This window comes from Eumetopias jubatus, unplaced genomic scaffold (genome assembly GCF_037043125.1).
Source record: "Eumetopias jubatus isolate StellerSeaLion01/CBP00866 unplaced genomic scaffold, mEumJub1_p1.0 scaffold_4, whole genome shotgun sequence".
In the NCBI taxonomy this organism is placed as follows: Eukaryota; Metazoa; Chordata; class Mammalia; order Carnivora; family Otariidae; genus Eumetopias; species Eumetopias jubatus.
Genome location: NW_028274810.1, coordinates 145,020,607 through 145,039,668, shown reverse-complemented (window position 1 = coordinate 145,039,668; position 19,062 = coordinate 145,020,607). Strand labels below are relative to the sequence as shown.

Here is a 19,062-nt window from a genome sequence, read left to right as displayed (position 1 = left end):
ATTTTTTTATTTTATAACGTGATTATAAAATATAAAGTATTTAGGATATTTGTTATTACTGCTTTTGTTTTCTAAGACAAATTTTTAAAGTTAAAATAAGTATTGGGACCATTAGATTGTATTTAGTTTTTATGTGGTTTAGCTGGGAGTTAATTATTAAGTAGAACTTGATTTTTAGCCTTAGAAAAACAAATGCAGAAGTTAATAAGCCCCCCACCTTTTATTGGATTCATTGTTAACAAAGCATAGCGTAAGTAGGTCTCAGTCAGCCTGTGAAAAGGATGACTTAACACAACTGTTGATGCATTTGGAGTGAAACATCTTTATCAAGTTAGTACAAGAAGCAGTCATGCCCTACTTGAATTACTCATTTATTATAGCTGAACAGCAGCCTGCATGTGAACTTTGAAATCCTGGGAAAATAAGATGCCTACATACATCCAAATGTTGAAACCCTCTACCCCTCAGCAGCTGGAAAATGTTGAGCTCTGTTGTCATCCATTAGGTTTTTGGCCTTCAGGGAGATGTGATCAATTTAATTACTGACCAGCTTTATCCATTACTTTTAATGACTGTAGCCTCTGATGTAAGCCTCTGAAGTTTGTAGCTTAAACGATCATATTTACATATTGTACATTTAAAATTTATAACAATTAAACACATAGACCTCGATGATTATACTTATATGTTTGTCATATGTACTCAGATCCCTAAAAATGTAGAATAATTTAAATATATTAATAGAGGTTAGCTTATTTACTTTAAATGAAGTCTAAAATGTGTTTGTGTTTAAGAGTAACAAGATATACTTCACATATTTGCTTTTCTGGGTAAATTTTATATATTATATCCATTTGTGTGCAAAATTTTTACATTTCCTTAAATACAGTCTGGGTTATTTTTAATCACAATTATTTAGAAACAAAACTGTTAATAATTATTTGTGCTTTTTGTTTATCTTCTTTTCACTACTGTTTTGGTGCCAAGTCTAAGGAGGATTTTTAGAAAATATCATGGAGTGATAGAGCATAGCTAAGAGACATTCATGTTATATGAAGAAATGTATCTGTAACGCGGAGGCCGTTACTCGTGAATTCTACTTCTAACCATGGAACCCATTCTTTGTGTAAATCACTTGATCTCACATTGAATGTTTCTTAATGTATTAAATGATTGCAGTACCAGGCACTGAATATCTTTGTGTTGACCATTGTATAAAGATACTCCTTTAAAGAGGTCACCATTCATGTTACAAACCAAGGGAATTTGCTTATTATTGTTATTTATTACAGTGTTTTTTTAGGCAGATGACAGTAAAATCTTTCTAACAAAATTGATATGTTATGACAGTATCCAACACATAGATGTAAAAATGAGAAAAGCACCATGTGGCTAAGTTGATGGTTATGACAATATTGAAGATACCATGGTTGACTAGTTTGTATATTTAAGTTGATGTGTTCAAATATTTGTCATGATTAAAAAGTGTAAAATATCCTCATTGACAGACAGTTGATGTTCATATAGTTAGAGGCGTTATGCTGGTGCCATACTGGGAAGATTTTGCAGAAATAATAACTAAGCAGTAGAAAAGAGGGAGATCTATCAGAAAGTAATAGGTTAATACATATGATAGTTATTTACTTATGTAATAACTTTATGTACAGGTTAAGGATATGCTTCTGAACAATATAGTTGGAAAAGAGGTAATGAGAGAAGTATATTTTTGAAATGTGTTATAAAAAAGGTTAAATATTAGTTTTTTATGGTCAGAAGGGTCCTGTTCTGAATTTGAAAGAATCAATCTGAGTGGTCATAAATCATGTCAAAATAAAAGCAGCAAAATATGTATATAAGTAAATAAGTGTTAACACTAAAGATGAGTTTAGAATTGAGTCACTTGGCTTCTTTGTGACTCTTTTAATTATGTTTTCAGGTATTACATCTGTACGTAGCATTTCTTTTGCCAGACCAAGTCAAAGATAGGAAAAGCATAAGTTGTTCTAGTACCCATACATTTTTTTTTTCAATTAAGAGAAACATTTTTACAGTCTTGAGGTCTTTTATTTTCTTTACATTTATCATGCCATGAATTCATAGGGAAGGGTTCCAGCATTTCAGGCTCCTTTCCATTAGTTCTCACAAAGTGTGCTTCTCTGGGTGGGGCAGGCTGGCGCTTCAGTTGAACCCAAGTACCTTTCTCTTTGGCTTCCTTCTTTTTCTGATCATTTTCCTTCACATGCTTCAGGAAGCTGTCTCGGCTCTTTGAGTGTTTAATATGCTCAATGCATACATTAATTCTCTTGGCAAGAATCTTGCCCTTAACTTGTTTGTTTACAACAATGCCAACAGCATGCTGAGTAACATTGTAGACTCTTCCAGTTTTGCCATGGTAACATTTGTGGGGCATTCCTTTTTGAACAGTGCCCATTCCCTTGATGTCCACAATATCACCTTTCTTATAGATTTGCATGTATGTGGCCAAAGGAACAACTCCATGTTTTCTAAAAGGTCTAGAGAACATATAGCGGGTACCTCTCCTCTTTCCCTTTGTGTTGGTCATTTTGGCAAATTACTGGAAGGTGGCGGTTCCGGCTGAAAGGTACCCATACATTTTTAATAAACTTGTAATTGTGTTTGTAACTTTATTTTGGGTAAAATTTGAAAACTTGTGTAGCTATTTTTGTTGTTATAAAACTAACAAATGGGTTTTTTGAAATAATTGTATGGATTGATTATGTTTCTAAGGGTTTATATAACAGATATCATTACTCACATGTTCATGTTGAATATTATGTAAAATCATGTGCTAATTCATTCTTTTTCTCAAAATGAAAATGCTCTTTTATTACAATACTTAATGCAAAAATTCAAACACAACAGAAAAATGTATAGAATTATTAGCCATCATCTGAAATACTATGACCTAAAGATTAACTAGTGTTGATATTTTTTTTAAAGATTTTATTTATTTATTTGAGAGAGAGCAAGAGAATGAGAGAGAGAGAGCACATGAGAGGGGGGAGGGTCAGAGGGAGAAGCAGACTCCCTGCTGGGCAGGGAGCCCGATGCGGACTCGATCCCGGGACTCCGGGATCATGACCTGAGCCGAAGGCAGTCACTCAACCAACTGAGCCACCCAGGCGCCCTAGTGTTGGTATTTTGACACACATGCTTTCAGATGCTTTTTATATGATTACATGTATAAATACACAAGCCTGCATGAATAATTTTCATACCATATATTCTCTTCTGTACCTGCTTTTTCACTCTCCCATGTTTTAAAAGCCATCTTTCTATGATAATAAATACAGCTTTTCATCCTAGTTTTACATGACATTGTAGCATTCTGTTGTGTGCCTACATATATAATTGATTTCTTCTTGGTAGAATGATTGGTGGGTATTTGAATTTTTCTAATTTTGTACTAATGTAAAAAAAATGATAGGAATAATTTTGTTAACATTCATCTTTGTGAACTTGTCTAACAAAGTAAATTATTAAAAGCATATTTTGGTGTATTTTGCACTTGAGAACGATTTAAGTTTACTTTTCAAATAATTAGTGCTAAGCAAGTATAACTACACATTTTAAAATGCAAATGGTTAACTTTGCAGAGAATTCAGATGAGTCTTGTCTTTGTCTTAATACATTATTAACAGTAACATTCTCTCTCTATTTTTTAATTTCTGAGAGGTCATGCAAATAGCTCAGTCGCTGACATGTAAATTTATTTTTTTCTAGAAGGTTTTAATAGTTATGTCTACTCAGAATTATTTTGCAAATCATTTCTTCAGTTTCATTTGCAGCATCATTTAGGAGAAAGAGATTGGACTTCAGAATCAGGCAAACTTGTTTTCAAATATGTATTTGCTTTTACTGTTACTGTGACTTGGAAAATATACTTAAATCTCTCTGAGGTCCATTTTCCCATGTCAAATTTGTAAAACAAATCCACTCCCTTGTAGGGTTTGTTTTGAAGATTAAAGGTAGTGAATATAAAGAGCTAGCACCTACTACTTAATTTTACCTAAACCTTACAAAAACTTATGTATGTGAAGTACTTAATGCAGTTTTGGCAAGTTTTTTTTTTTTTATTACTAGTGTTTTTTTATTTTCATCAACAGAATGATTCCATATTTAATGTGAATTTATGTTTTTAGTTTTTTATTCTGCTAAATTTGTAGATTCTTAGTCTGTCCTTACATTAAAAAAAATTCGGAATTAACATGAGCTAAGTAGTTTGCTTTGCTGTTTTGATACGTGGTTGTGTAATTATAACCTGCTGATCTAGAAAAGGAGCATGGGCCACAAAGAAGAGTTTTATTTACAAGATCAGACTTGTGTTTATAAATCTTTAAATCTCCTTCTTTTGAGTCCTATCCTTTGATATCCTTCCCTACAACCGTCTTATTTTAGATCTCTAAGCAAATTGTGTGTGTGTGTGTGTGTGTGTTTGTGTAAAGCCAAGGGTGAACACAATTATGCAGGATTCCATCAGTTCATGTGTTCTTGTTTGCTAATCTCTCTCTTAACTCCAGTTCCAAAATACTACCTAGCTCCTTTGTCTCTGGTTATTCCTCAGTGAGTAGCACATGGGCTGTTAATCTGCTTTTTGGTAAACGACAGGTCACTCATTCTAATTAATTTTATGTCAACTTTTGAGAGATAATTTTGTCAGTTAAAAATCTCAGTAGAGTTTGGTTGTAAATACTGTAACAGTATGTGACTGCAACATGGTAACATTGTTATGTTGGGTGTCTTCTGTATCCCAAACAAATGGCTCTTTTTTTTTTTTTTTTGGTTCTTTGAAATCTGCTTAGACTTTATTCAACACAGTAAGTAGTAACTTAAAGTTGTTGCTGTACCCACAAATCAGTTTGTGACCAACTCTAGTAGATGTTTGAGTACGAGTACAGGTTTCCAGATCCTAAATGCTTTGTTTTTTCCAGCCTAGGTGTTATGGAAAGGGAGTTGACTTGCAGATATGATGGCTTTTTCTGTATTTCCTTACTAGTTCTCCTTTTTCTTCACTTAACCTGTTCAAGGCAATTGCCTGCATTCCTCTAGTCCTGGGTTCGAACCTCAGCTCTATCATTTATTGGGTGTTTGTCAGTGTGTGCTGTGTACCTCGAGTATTCTTAACTGGGAAATGGGAATATTAATAAATACTAGCCTACTTCATAAGGTTATTAAAAAGATCAGATATATTAATATAGATATCATTTTTATAAATGAATTTCTGTGCATATAATTGAAATATTTAATGCTTTTATTGGGTGCTCATTAGTGTCAGGCACCATTTTAAGGGTGCTATCCCATTTTACCACAATAACTCCCTTGTGGAACAGGAACTTTATTTTTTGTAATTGTTACATGATCCATTAAAGGTGTTTATGTAAGATAAGGCAGAACTTGAATTTGAAGTTCTTGGCTTTATCTGCATCTAAAGATTAGTGCGAAGAGTGTATATTTATGTTTTATGTTTAAAATGTTTAAGGTATAGATGTATTCTTTCTTATGACTTCTCAATTTAACTGATTATGTTTTCCCATCTACTAAATTACTACTCATAGTATCAAGCAGAACTATAGTTCTGTCTCTCTGTAGCACCTTACTTCAGCTGTCTCGGAGGGACCTCAGTCTAAGAATCCAGATTTTCTGCACCAAGACTGCTATCAAGACATCATTCAGGGGTTTGATGAGAATGAATTTTCTGCCCATTAGTATACTTAACCTAGCCATTGCCCCATACTCTCCAGCCAGATTACTAGGATAATGCCTAGTTACTTTTAGTAATTCCTAGTGCTTCAGATTAGCATTTCAGTATTTTGATGCTGAATACAGTAAAAATTAGGCCCTCTGAATAACATGATGAAAAGGTCTTAATTTGTCATTTAAAAGCAGTTGAGAGAGAGAAGAGATAGAGAAAGCATGATTATTTTGCGAAATTAGTGCTAGGGACAATGGGCACACATTTCCCATACAGTTCAGATTTCCTTGTAATTCATACTGCGCTTTAACTTCATCACTGGCTGTATTTTCTCTATAGTGATACCACCATTAAAGGAATTGAGGTGTCATTAAGAATGAAGAATGTTTTAAATATTTTGAAACCTCTTGCATTCTGGGATCAGTGAATCCAAAAGTGAAATTCTAGTAGTAATAAGATTTTGAAGCAGCTACAGAAATCCTGTGTATAGCCTCTCACACAATGCAGCTTGAGAGTGCTTGTTTCTTTTGTGTGATTATTTAGTGCTGAGTGTGGCTCAGTGCCTGAAAGATTCTCATTAAGTAAAGATACAGTAAAGATTTCTCACTAGGGAGATCTGCTTATCCATTCTTATCTCCTAATTTGTTTCTATCTGTAGTTCTCCATAGCTTCTGAGTAAATTTTGATGTTTGCATAATCCTAATTTATTAGAGCAATATCATTTATGACAGATGGCATAGTATAGTGGTTAAAAGCATGGGCTTTGAAATCAGATGGATTCCTGGCTCCACTATGTCCTATCTCTATGATCACGGGCAAGTTTCTTGACTCTTCAGTAACTTTGTTTTCTCATTGGTAAGATAGGAATAATAACAGTATCTGTGTCATAAGCTTATCATGAAGATTAAGTGAACTCATGTACATAAAGCATTTAGAATAAGATTTGGCACATTCAGATATTAGTAGTTATCATTGTAATGACAAAAGTATGTGACTGGAACTCAACCGAAAAAAGTAGTCTTTATTTCCTGGTTTATCTATCACTTTGCTACGAGAGGATATTCACGTAGAAGGAAAGAAGGAGAATTTTAATGAAGTTCATATTTTCTTTTGGCAAATATAATTGCTTTAAAAGAAAACCATTTTTTTTTTCATAGAATAAAGCATTGATTCCAGTGGCTAAAAGGAGTTGATATTGTGTGTCCAGCATTGGATTGTTCCAATCAGTTTTGTAAAGATAAAATGTTAAATTTATACTATCCCCTAACATTCATAACGCCAACATTTTCCTTGAGCAGCAGAATCTTTGGTTATCTCTGAAAAAATTTCTCTTGGATAATTCACAGGCACCTTAGACTCAGCACTTCTAACTTCATTTCTCCCATTTTACTTCAGGCTTGCACTTTGACCTGTATTCTTCTGTATCCATGAGTGGTGGTATTATCAGTCCAATCAGAAACCTAGGGATTGCCCTAAATTTTTCCCTTCCTTCATTTCCCATCTTTCCTGTTTGTGTAGTCACTAAATCCTAAGGCTTCTCTATAAAACTTTCCTGTAAGACAAATCTGATCCTTTCACTTCCTTTTGAAATATTATTTAATGACTCCCTCACTGCTTTCTGGATAAAGTTCAGACTTCTTAGCAGTATCTACAACTCTAATATTGTATAATACGTTTTCATATGCACACTGTTCTCCCACTGTGTGGAACCATTTTCAGTTCCATAAAATGCCATTTTCATTTGTGTATATAATTCAGTGCATAGGAAGCTCTCCCTGCTTTTCTCTTCCCCACTCTGTTCAACTGAAGCATGACTTCCATTGAAAATTAATTTGCAAATTTCTTTCCTAAGGCAAGTTAGGTGCCCCTCATGTTTGCTTATTCTCTGCATTCTATAACCTCTTCTGAGTATTTTATTAAAGCACTTATCAAAAATTATGACTATTTTTTGTCATTGTCTTCCACTAAATTATGAGCAGCCTAAATACAGGGACTCTTTCTTATTTATCTTTTTTTTTTTTTTTTGTAAAGTAGGCTCTACACCCAACGTGGGGCTTGAACCCAAGACCCCAAGATCAAGAGTCGCATGCAGATTGAGCCAGCCAGGTCCCCTTCTTATTTATCTCTTAGTGTTTAATATATAGGTTTAGGTGTATAGTTGATGTTCAATAAAAGTTTGTTCAGTTACAAAATGGTTTTGAATGAGAGTAACATCTTTGGTAATGGTCACATGGTAAATTTGTCTTTAATGGGAGATAATGAGAATTAATTTCTAATAGTTAGAAATTCTCAAGAGGCAAAAATAAGGAAATGGACTGAAACCCAAGCTTTTGCCCAATTGACAGTCATTCTGTGCATTTCCTCCTATTATTTACTTAGCACTTTGACAACAACAATTTGTTCTTGTCTGTTCTCATGAGTACTAGTCACTGTCAAAAGTGTCTCTCGGGGCACCTGGCAGGCTCAGTAGAACATGCGACTTGATCTCAGGGTCATGAGTTCGAGCCCCATGAGGGGTGTAGAGCCTACTTAAAGTGTCTCTCATTTAGCCTACTTAGAGCACCACTCTGTTTAATTCTTAATTTTTTATTTTAGTAATACATATTTGTTGATTTTATCAGATGACTAGATATATAAAAGTTTCCCTCCATATGTGGCATATTCATTGTAATAAATGTGAAGAGGGTTCACTGAGCTGATTTAAGGGCATTTGGCAAATTGGTTAGAAGTCTAGTCCTTGGAGGAGGACATGAAGTCAGGGATTGGCATTACAGGTTAAGAGGCTGGATGGGCAGGATAAGTACGTTAGGGAGTTTGCCCTGGGAGTGGGTAAAGGCTAAGAATCTGAGTACAGAGGTCAGGGCTTCGTGGACAGGAGGTAAAGGTGATGTCTAGAGTGCAAGAAAGGCTAATGTGGTAGGGATTATATGTCTTCATTATTGTTTAGGGGTATCTGACTTCAGTGGGAAGAGAATGTTAGGTTTAGGGGAGGCTGGCCTTGGGTAGCAGTGAATTCTTGTTAGAAGTTGATAGATATATTTGATATATATGATATATATGATATATTTACCATATAAATAGTGGAGCACCTTAGCTCTGGTAGCGGATGGGATAGTTATGTTTATTGTACTGACACTACTAGGTTCAAGACTGTTTTTGTCTATGAATAACCTAGTTTAACCTAGGCCTTAACTAAAAGTAAGAGACTAATGTTCAGATCTATTTAGTGAATAAATTTGAGTGGTTTTCTGTGCCATTGGCGGAACAAATTAAACTTTCACTGGTTGAGTGCTTATACCTACACGGTATTGTGTGGGAGGATTATCAGCCAGTTTGTCTTATTGGTTTATTGGCAGCAGAAAACTCTTAAACTGAGTTTTCCCATGGAAGAGGTATCTTACTTGAAATCCCGGAACTTTTACTAAAAAATTTATGAAGTGGGATGACAGTAAATTACTGAAGAATCATCAAAGCAAGTATGTTATTAATTGACAATTTATTGACTTCATCCCCTGAGCCAGTTTAAAGAAAAGGGAGGGAGGGTTAGATTTCAAGCTACACTTTGAATGCTGTGTGAGGTCTGTTTGAGATATTTTGGCTAGGCTGTGATTAATTAACTCAATTAAACAAGTATTAGTACATGAGTAAAAGAACACCCTCTTATGGATCTGTCAAAGAGGTAATAATGGGTTCAGTACTGATAAAATTGTGAATCTGAATCTGGTTAACATTAAAGGGCACACAAAAATTCACCTGTCATCTTTAATCTTTTGATAAAGAGCAACAATAATTCAGTGTTTCATATATGTATTCTATGTTTTTTCATATATGTATAGGTTTGCATATTTGACTTAGAGATAATGGGATTAAGCTTTAATTTCCTTTTTAGCTGTATTTTTAAAATGTTAACTTTTCAAAAAAAGTTGACTTTTCAGTTTGACTTTTAAAAACTGTTAGAAATTACTATCCTTGAGCTTTATAGCTTGTGCAGTTATATAATTTTACAGGAAATGACACATATAAAGGCAAAGAAAGGTTTTGAAACTTTTCCATCTTACTTTACTCCTTAAGAAAGAGGTGCTTCCAGTTTATGCACAAGAAACTGTAATTTCCTAGCTAGAACTTTGGTTTTTTATTTTCCTTTTTTGAAAGCCCTCTAATGTTGAGATACTGAGTCCCTTTTTTTCTATTCCCTAACTATAATTTCATTTGTTTTTGTTAATTCTGAAAGCCCTTATGTACTATTTCATTGGTTATTAGTTTTACAATTTTCTGTATTTTAAGATCTTTTAAATTTAGAGGAGTCCTGGTATAATCCATGATTTCTAACAATTGCTACCAGCCTGAGTTGAGGTCAAGTTCTTCTAGAGAAGATATCTCTTTGCTTCTGCTGCTAATCTGGTGGCACTACAACTTGGGCTGACCATAAGTTAAGTTGTCTGCTTGAGAATTTTTTGGACTTCACTTGTAGTGTGGATTCAGACTGCACATCTACATAAATATTAGTTTATGGTTCAAATTCCCAAAGATTTTTGTGTCTCTGCCCAATATACATCTTAAGTCAAACAAACTCTCTTTTTGCTTGGTGGCCTTATTTCTTATTTCCCATTACACCAGCAGCTTTTTTGTATCAGTTTTTTATGCAAGACTTTTCTATTATGGGGCGCCTGGGTGGCTCAGTCGTTGGGCGTCTGCCTTCGGCTCAGGTCATGATCCCCGGGTCCTGGGATCAAGCCCCACATTGGGCTCCCTGCTCCACGGGAGGCCTGCTCTCCCTCTCCCACTCCCGCTGCTTGTGTTCCTGCTCTCGCTATCTCTGTCTCTGTCAAATAAATAAATAAAATCTTTAAAAAAAAAAAACTTTTCTTTTATGCTTCGTCAGAGAATTACTAATATCTTAGATATAATAAAATGTAGGGGCAATGATGTAACCAAAAAGCAACTGCATGGAGGCAACAGGAAATGGTACATGGCCTGGGAGCTACTTCACTGGTGGCATAGAATGAACTTTGAAGGTCATCTTCTGTGGCTAAAAGTGGAAATGGCTCCATCTGTATTGCTTGCCATATTTATAAGCAAGACTTTTTGATCATGATCCCAGATGTGGCAGTACAACACAGTGTATCTTGCACAGTCATTTAGTGAGAAGCCTTTGACCTGAACTTTAGAAAAAGGTCTAGAGAAGCTGAACCACTAAAGCATTATATAATCAGTGGCACCTTAGTCTTATCTGTGAAGTGAGAGGTATTGGAAGGCTTCTGTAAAACAAGAATTTGCAATGGGTCAAAAATTGTCCAACTCCTTCTTTTAAAAAAGTTTTGGGGTACCTGGGTGGCTCAGTCGATTAAGCCCCTGATTCTTGATTTCAGCTCAGGTCGTGAACTCAGGGTTGTGAGATCTAGCCCCGCATTGAGCTCCGGGCTGGGTGTGGAGCCTACTTAAGATTCTCTTTCTCCCTCTGCCCCACCCCCCCTACTCTCTGTTTCTTAAAAATAAATAAATAAATAAAAATTTAAAAAGTTTTGTCATAATCTAAGTGTATGTACCAAGGTTCTGTAAAATACATAAACCAGTAAAGGATACTTGTTTCCTTTAGACATATATATATTTTTAAACAACTATTATATTTTGTGTTAGGAAAATTAGAGGACCCTTGGAAAACTTTAATTCACAATTAACATTTTAAACCTTGACTCTAGTTTTCAAACTCAGATATTAAGCTCTTGCCATTGTATGACTGCTCTAATTTACTACCTTTGCAAATTAAGGCTTCTTTTTTGTGAATTTTCATATTGGATAGGAGTAATATTTGGGTCTATGTACTCAATCAGAAAATTGTGAGAAGACATTTATAAAACAGGTGTATTGGATTATTCAGTTCATGAACATACTGATGTTAAATAAGAATGCTTTGGAATCAGTTACCATTCTGTGAACAAACATTCATTGAACAGTAAATAAATAAGTAAATAAGAGAGATATTGACCTACTCCAGTGATAAAATATAGCCTCTGTATAGTTCCTTTAGTTTAGCTATTCCTGTCCTGCATGGATCTCATCTTGAGACAGGATAAACAAATTTGAATTCTAGAATAAGGAACTTTAGTTCAATATAAGGAACCATCTTGCCATCTAGGGTAGCATATGAAAAATCTTCATGAGTAGAATTGATTCTTTTAATTGGGATGGTTCCAATTGTGTTATAATGAGCCCAAGGATATAGCCTAGTTGTGTCTCAGTTAGGGGCACAATGATACAGTGTAGTGGTTCTCAACCCTATCAGATCTAATGCCCCTTTCTATGACCGGTATTTCTAAAGCTCTTTGCTATCTTGATGTAAAATTCATAGTTAACGTACCTTTTTAAGCTGATAACTTATGGAGAAATCAATATAATATCATAATCCGATTAAGTGAGAAATAAGAGGAAAGTAATTTATATATATTTTAATATCTAGAATGTAACTAGAAGATATGATAAGACATTTTGCCTGCCACAGATGTTATTTTGGGACATTTATAAGTCCTGCCTGCCTCCATGTTTGATAAATTGGCAGTGCAAACACTCAAATGAAATAGTCATGAGTGATGTGATTTTCTGAAATGGTAAACACCTCTTGGTCAAATTCTCAATGATTCATATTTTTTCTCCTGTATAGTGATAGTTAAATTTCTGGAACTCTTGGGATTTTTTAAAAGTGGGTGAAAACCACTCTGTGTTTTGATGTAAAATGGAGTTAGAGTCTAGGTTCAAGTAATTATAAACAAATTTTTCATTCACACAAATGCTTGGCAGGATATTTGAAAACTGTGGAGGATGCAGGACCGTTCTTTGTTGTATTGAGCATTGGACGACTTTTAACACTCTTGGTTGATACCTGATGTGTGTAGTGTCTCCTAATGATTGTGACAACCAGAAACACTAATTTCCAAAAATGCCCCTAGAGGGTGGTACAATCCTCATATAGAATATACTGACTGTAGAACAAATGATACAGGATGCAAGCAAGAGTCATAGTATTGGATTTGAATTTAAGGTCTTCTACTTACTGACTTCCTATTGACTTTTGGGTAAGGTAGTTAACCTCTCTTGGCCCTGGTTTCCTTTCTGGAAAACTGGGAAGATGATATCTTACAGAATTAAGTAGATAAAATGTTAAATTTTAGGTACTTGACATGTGCTTAATGTGGATGGGACTGTGTCTCTTTTAATCACCATGCTATTTCTCAGTACTAGTAGGAACTTAATAAATACTTGCTAACTGTTATTATTGAACTCCTGTGTGTCACATTGTGTTCCAATATTGGAAGTATGTGAGGAAGTGATTGCTTACAATAGGCTCCAGACCTGTCATCTGTGTCTTCTTGTGTTGTGGAATTTGTGAATCTTAATTGAGGATGCTGTCTCTTTGGGATTAAGGCTCCAGTTTCCCAGAGAGTATTAAAATCAAAATATGATGGTTTGCTTTCCATTTGAAAGAGACCTGTGGATAAGGGTCTACCTCTAAGTACATTAGTTTCCTGGAATCTTAATGTTTTTCTTACTCATTTATGTTGTTTTGCTAATGTCAGGGTGATGGTGGAGGGTATGGTAAAAGGTTCAGGACCTTACGTCCTTTGTTAATCCTGATCTTTGTTACATAGATTTTTAAAATAACGCACCAATAATTTCTTCCTCCTTTTTAGCTCTTTTTCTTCTTCCTGTGATTTTGGCCAAGTAAAGTTTATGTATTGTGCTTCCTGGGTAAATATTTGCTATCTTTCTCCTGTTATTTGACTTGTTTAACTTTTATCCTACTTAATTCAAACTACCTACTAAAAGACTAAGATGGAATAGTACTTCTGGCAATTTTAATGAGACTGATTACTTTGAAAATGTTGGAAGGAACTCCTAGTCTTCCTTCTTAAATTGCCGTCCAATTTATTTAAAAGAGGAAGCATTTAATCTGTAAATGCTGCTCTGCATTTTATAGAATGATGAACCTTACCAATACTGTGGTTTTCCTCAAATGTTTTTTAAAATTTTAACCCACATAAATATATGATTATCTTGAACAAAAGTTTTTAAAGCAGTCACTTTGCTTGGATATTCGCAGTGTGAAAAATGCTAAAATTTTCTGTTTTCTCTTCCTTTTTTTCTTCCAGGTCACCTTTGGGTCAGGCATTGGCTACTTTTGCAAATCTGCTTGCCCTTGACCTTTGGTTACTAAGAGTTTAAGTTTGGTTTTGAGCCGGTGATTGCTGCAATCTTTAAAGCTAGATAAATGTTTAGCATTCATATGATTTAACCAGTTGTCTTTAAACATTTGGTCACTTCTACAAGAAAAGTAGCTATATTGTCAGTTGCAGATTCTGTTACCAAAGGCTATTTCTGGAGCATTCCATTAAATTACTGAGAATCTATCTGATTAAAATTCACATTGGTTCATATGGTTTTAGGTTGTTTTAAAACCTGAAGATTCTTTTAAGTACAATTTTCTGAATTAGCTTAAATAAGTTCATGAGTATTTTAGATAATGACCATGTGTTTTTTTTTTTACCTGTTAAAAAGTTAAAATATTTTAAATCTATTCTCAGTTTTGGGGCACCTGGGTGGCTCATTTGGTTAAGTGTCCAGCACTTGATTTCAGCTCAGGTCATGATCTCAGGCTCCTGGGATCAAGCCCCTTGTTGGGCTCCACGCTCAGCAGGGAGTCAGCTTCTTTCTCTCTGTTGCTTTCTCTCAGATAAATCTTTATTCTTAGTTTTTACACTTAAATCAGATAAAATTTTATTCATTTCCAGTGCTGTGACTGCTTATTTTAAATTTGCATTTGAATAGCATTTATAATTTCACTTCACTTGCAAATGATATTTCATTGTTTTGCTTAGTAAGCTTATGGAGCATTTCTTTAACTCCTACCATACAAGAAATGTGATATGGGATATTGTGAGGATTAAGACTTAGTCATAACACATAATCAATTGTATTCAATCTCATTTCTATCTGTTTGCAACATAAGGGGTTTCTGGACTTCTTAGATTTCTTTTGTGTGTACGCAGGAAAGAAGGTGGGATTTTGTGTCCTCTGAGTTGCTGATCAAAGTGTAAATTCCTAAGAAGTCTCTTTGCTTTCTGTGTCATAATATATTGTGGGAAGCCGAACAGGTTGCTTTTCAGTGTTAGGGAACACGATAAAATCAGGTCTATTTGCCTGTGTCCAAAGTCGGTGTCCTCCTTTAGTTGTATCATTCTGATGAGAACCCCAGTTGTTAGTTTGCTTGCTTTTGTCTTTATTTATATAACTTCGTTCTTAGAGTCATTTGTTATTGACTGCTCTTTACTAATAGTATATGGCTAAATAATTTAGTTACATTTTTCATGAGTTACTTAAGATCTCCTACCTCACTAAAATGTATAGGTGCTCTATTAAAATGTATTCATTTAGTAAGACCAGGTTTAATAAGTAAGATTTAAGGTTCTACTAGATCACTAATGTTTTCACTTAATTGCAGAGGACAGTTTATTCTCAAGTATAGACTCTGTTTTCTGAGGTTTTGGGTAACCAAGACTATGTTGCTGATCTTTATGTTGCTCTGGATGTATAAATGTAATTTTGTGTATAAAAATAGTTTCTGAATCTTTACTTAGGAGAACAGAAGAGAAAGATAAAAGTAAAATTTTAACTGGAGGAGTGTTCATGGTTTTTGGTCCTAGTAGTCTAATGTGAACAATGATTACAGTGTTATATTTGCATTTTTAATATTGATCAGTTTTCTTTTAAATTTGTTTGCTTATAAGATTGAGAGCATGAATGGTCACTGAATTGTTGAATTGGGAATTTAATATGAATATAGTCCCATGTCTATATCAAAGATTTGTATATTTTTTGGGGGGAGTGGGAGGCATAAATATACAAAGCCTTAGCTGTTGTAAGAGTTGCATATTGGTTTCTTCTCCTGTTCTATTTTATCTGCATTCACAAAGGAATTTGGAAAAATTGGATTAAAAGAAGAGGAATAGTAATTATTAGTATGGAAACAAGGACGCATGGAAAACATACAGCAATGGTTCTTAAATATTCTTAAGTCCTTGATAGTTCACTCTGGTGTATGTTAACCTCTGCACCCTGTACTAAATCACAAAGGTCATTAGCGTGACCTATATAAATACATTTTTATCAGAAAAGTATTGAACAGAATCGGAGTATGATTTACTTTCCTTTGGGAAACTAGTATGGGACAGTGAATGTGACCTGCTCTCATGTCAGTTCCCTAGGCGATACACATTCTTCAGTTTGGGGCCCTCGACTTTCCTACGCATTTTTCTGGTAGAGCCAGTTAAGTCCTGGAAAAGTGATGGTCCTCTCCAGGACCTGATGACAGTTCTGAGAAAGCTGTAATGCCTGGTACTTCATAGTTGTTCAATAAATATTTATGGAGGGAACTCTTAGGCAACTAACCCCAGCCCAGGTATAATGTAGGTTTCAAGTTTCTGTGGAATAAATTTCTGTCCATTTTGGTAGTCTAAGAGTGGATAAAATCCACTGTGAAGCTTCTTCAGAGGTCTGTAGCATGGTCAACAAGGGAGTGTGAAGATATATATTCAAGCATGGGCTATTCTACTTAAAGATACTTGCTTATAGCATAGTTATACGCCATGGTTTAATAATTGTCATGAAAGCCAAATACTAGCAATGCTAGTGATCATTAACTTGGAGGATGATCAGATAGTACATAGGCTTGGCCAATGGGCCAATTCATATTCTGTCATTCCTGTTGAACAAAGGGAAAAGTGTAGGTGGGTGCATTTAATAGGCATTATTTTCACTTATGCTTATGCCACAAACTGTTCCTTTCACTTACTTTTTTCCTTTCATACTCACCCTGACTTTTTAACTCCATGACAATACATGCAGAGATGAGGTTTCTTACTTAGGGAAGTTATTAACCATCTCAAAGACACAGAGTTAATAAGTGGCAGCACCAGGAATTGAACCAGTATGTTGATGTCTCCAAGCTCTCTATATCATGCTGACTCAAATCAGGTGTCTGGGTGATTGGAAGTGGTTGTAATAGAGAGTTAGAAATGTATAAATTATAAAAGTACAAATGTGTAAGTGTATGCACAATTGAAAACTGAGATAGGCTACCAGATACACTTAAAATCATACCGCTGTACTCTCCTCCATAAAGTTGTAGTTCTAAATAATCAGCTTGAGTTCTGATTAATGTTGATTTTCTAGGATGCAAATTTTTGCCTTTATTTGACTTGCAACCTGCTTTATAGAGTTAGTGATTTATTGAATATCTTGGAAACAAGTCCTTGACAGGCAGTATTTTAAGGTGAAATTGCTGGGTGAGGATTTTGTTAACCTGACATTTTGTGGTTTCGCCTCATAAAACTGGCAAAGGACTCTCAGCGTGGAATGTTAATGGGGTGAAGTAATGAATGCAGGCTGGGATACAAGCAACCAGACATGAGCAGTCCTATAGTTCATACTCCATGCTTCTTGGGGGAGGTCTTTGTAGACAGTAGCTTTTCTGAAAGATAAAAGCAGTAGGAAAGCTTTTTAACTCAGCAGTTGATCAAACTCTTTTTCTGAAACTTAGAAGCCAAGCAATGGTATGAACATGGGAAAGTAATTAAACTTAAGCAAGTGCAATCTCTCATGATAGTTTTCACTTTCTCAAGCTGTTGAAGTAAATAATTATTGAGTACCTATTTCCTCTCCACCAAATATTAGCCTTTTTATTCCATTCAGCTTTTCAGTATTCCTGTTTTACTTGGTTATTCCAATCTCTCAATAAGATAACAAATTTAATGTTAGTTGTGCAGATTTTAGGCTGTTTATGTGGGCATTTTGGAGTAGTTATCATGGGGCTGTTATTTCAGAATGCACTGTACCAGAATTGTTTGATAAAAGCTAAAGTGCCTCTTATCAAAACTTTTTGATCACATGTTATATATTTTACACTGTAAAATTACTTATAGTATATATTTAATTTTTTCACAGTGTCAGGTTAACAAAATCCTCACACAGCAATTTCAACTTAAAATATTGCCTGTCATGGACTTGTTTCCAAAATAGTCAGTAAATCACTAACTCTCTAAAGCAGGTTGCAAGTCAAATATATGCAAAATTTTGCATCAGAGAGCAATCAAGATCAGAACACAAGTGAGAAGCAAGAGGGTAGAGAGAAGGCAGTCAGCACATTTAGGATAGGATGCTAGCGGGACAGACCACACTACCAACATCCTGTGGCATGCAATGTTTATGTTTTCTCTCCTTTGACCCTTACGGACTACTAGTTTATTATCTATGTTTAACATGTCTTGTGACTTCTACCTGTGTTTTATAAGCTGCTTGCTACACATTTTATGAGTTCTACCTACCTGTATCTCATGAGATACTAATTTACTGTCTATGGTTAACATTTCTTAGGAATTTTATCCATCTTTTTTTTTAATTTATAGTGTAATTGAATATTCTCAACCAATACATAATGTGCACCTTATAGAAATTATGCTTCAGGGGCGCCTCGGTGGCTCAGTCATTAAGCATCTGCCTTTGGCTCAGGTCGCGATCCCAGGGTCCTGGGATCAAGCCCCGCATTGGGCTCCCTGCTCATTGGGAAGCCTCCTTCTCCCTCTCCCACTCATGTTCCCTCTCTCGCTGTGTCTCTGTCAAATAAATAAAATCTTTAAAAAAAAAAAAAGAAATTGTGCTTCAGTCAAGGTTTAATCAAAGAAGTAGACCACTAGGAGATACACATAGAAGGGATTTATTAAAAAGATTCTCCATACTCAACCGTGAGTTTTATAATATTGATAAGAGGCACTTGGTTTAAACTATCTGTGGAAGTTGTTTCTTTTCTGTTTGGTGCTGTCACCTGAAATCAGCAAGGCAGAAAGTCAAGAAGGGAAGACAGACATGAATTAAGCTTAGGGAAGCAAAGACAAATGGGAACCTGTGAGCACTGGTGGAACTTGGTCTCTTAATATTTCCAACTTTGATGATACAGGTATCTTGTGAGAGAATATGGTATCCTTTATCACATAGCTAACAATGAACAGTGCTCCTAGTCCTGGAGTCAGAGAAGTTGAAGGCAGAGGTTTGGCAAAAGCTGGAGTTGCCATGGGGCTGGCTGCAAACCTGTGCTAACTAGGTGACCAGCAGATCAGCAGAGACATACGTGAGCAACAGTACCACCTCTTGCCATTGCTCGCATTCTCAGTGTGAAATATGGCGGTTACTTCATTTCTCCCCTCCACATCTTGCTGAAAATATCTTTTTTTAAAGATTTTATTCATTTATTAGAGAGAGAGAGAAAGAGAATGAGAGTGAGCAGGAGTGGGGGCAGGGGAAGG

At 35.1% G+C, this 19,062-nt stretch overlaps 1 protein-coding gene and 1 pseudogene across 6 annotated transcripts in view; one reads left to right on the top strand and one right to left on the bottom strand.

The window, feature by feature from the left end:
- The window catches only part of VPS13B (vacuolar protein sorting 13 homolog B), a 750,734-nt gene that overhangs the window by 244,794 nt on the left and 486,878 nt on the right, over positions 1 to 19,062 (top strand). The window lies entirely within an intron of this gene.
- LOC148164615 (large ribosomal subunit protein eL21 pseudogene) lies at positions 2,058 to 2,590 on the bottom strand (annotated as a pseudogene).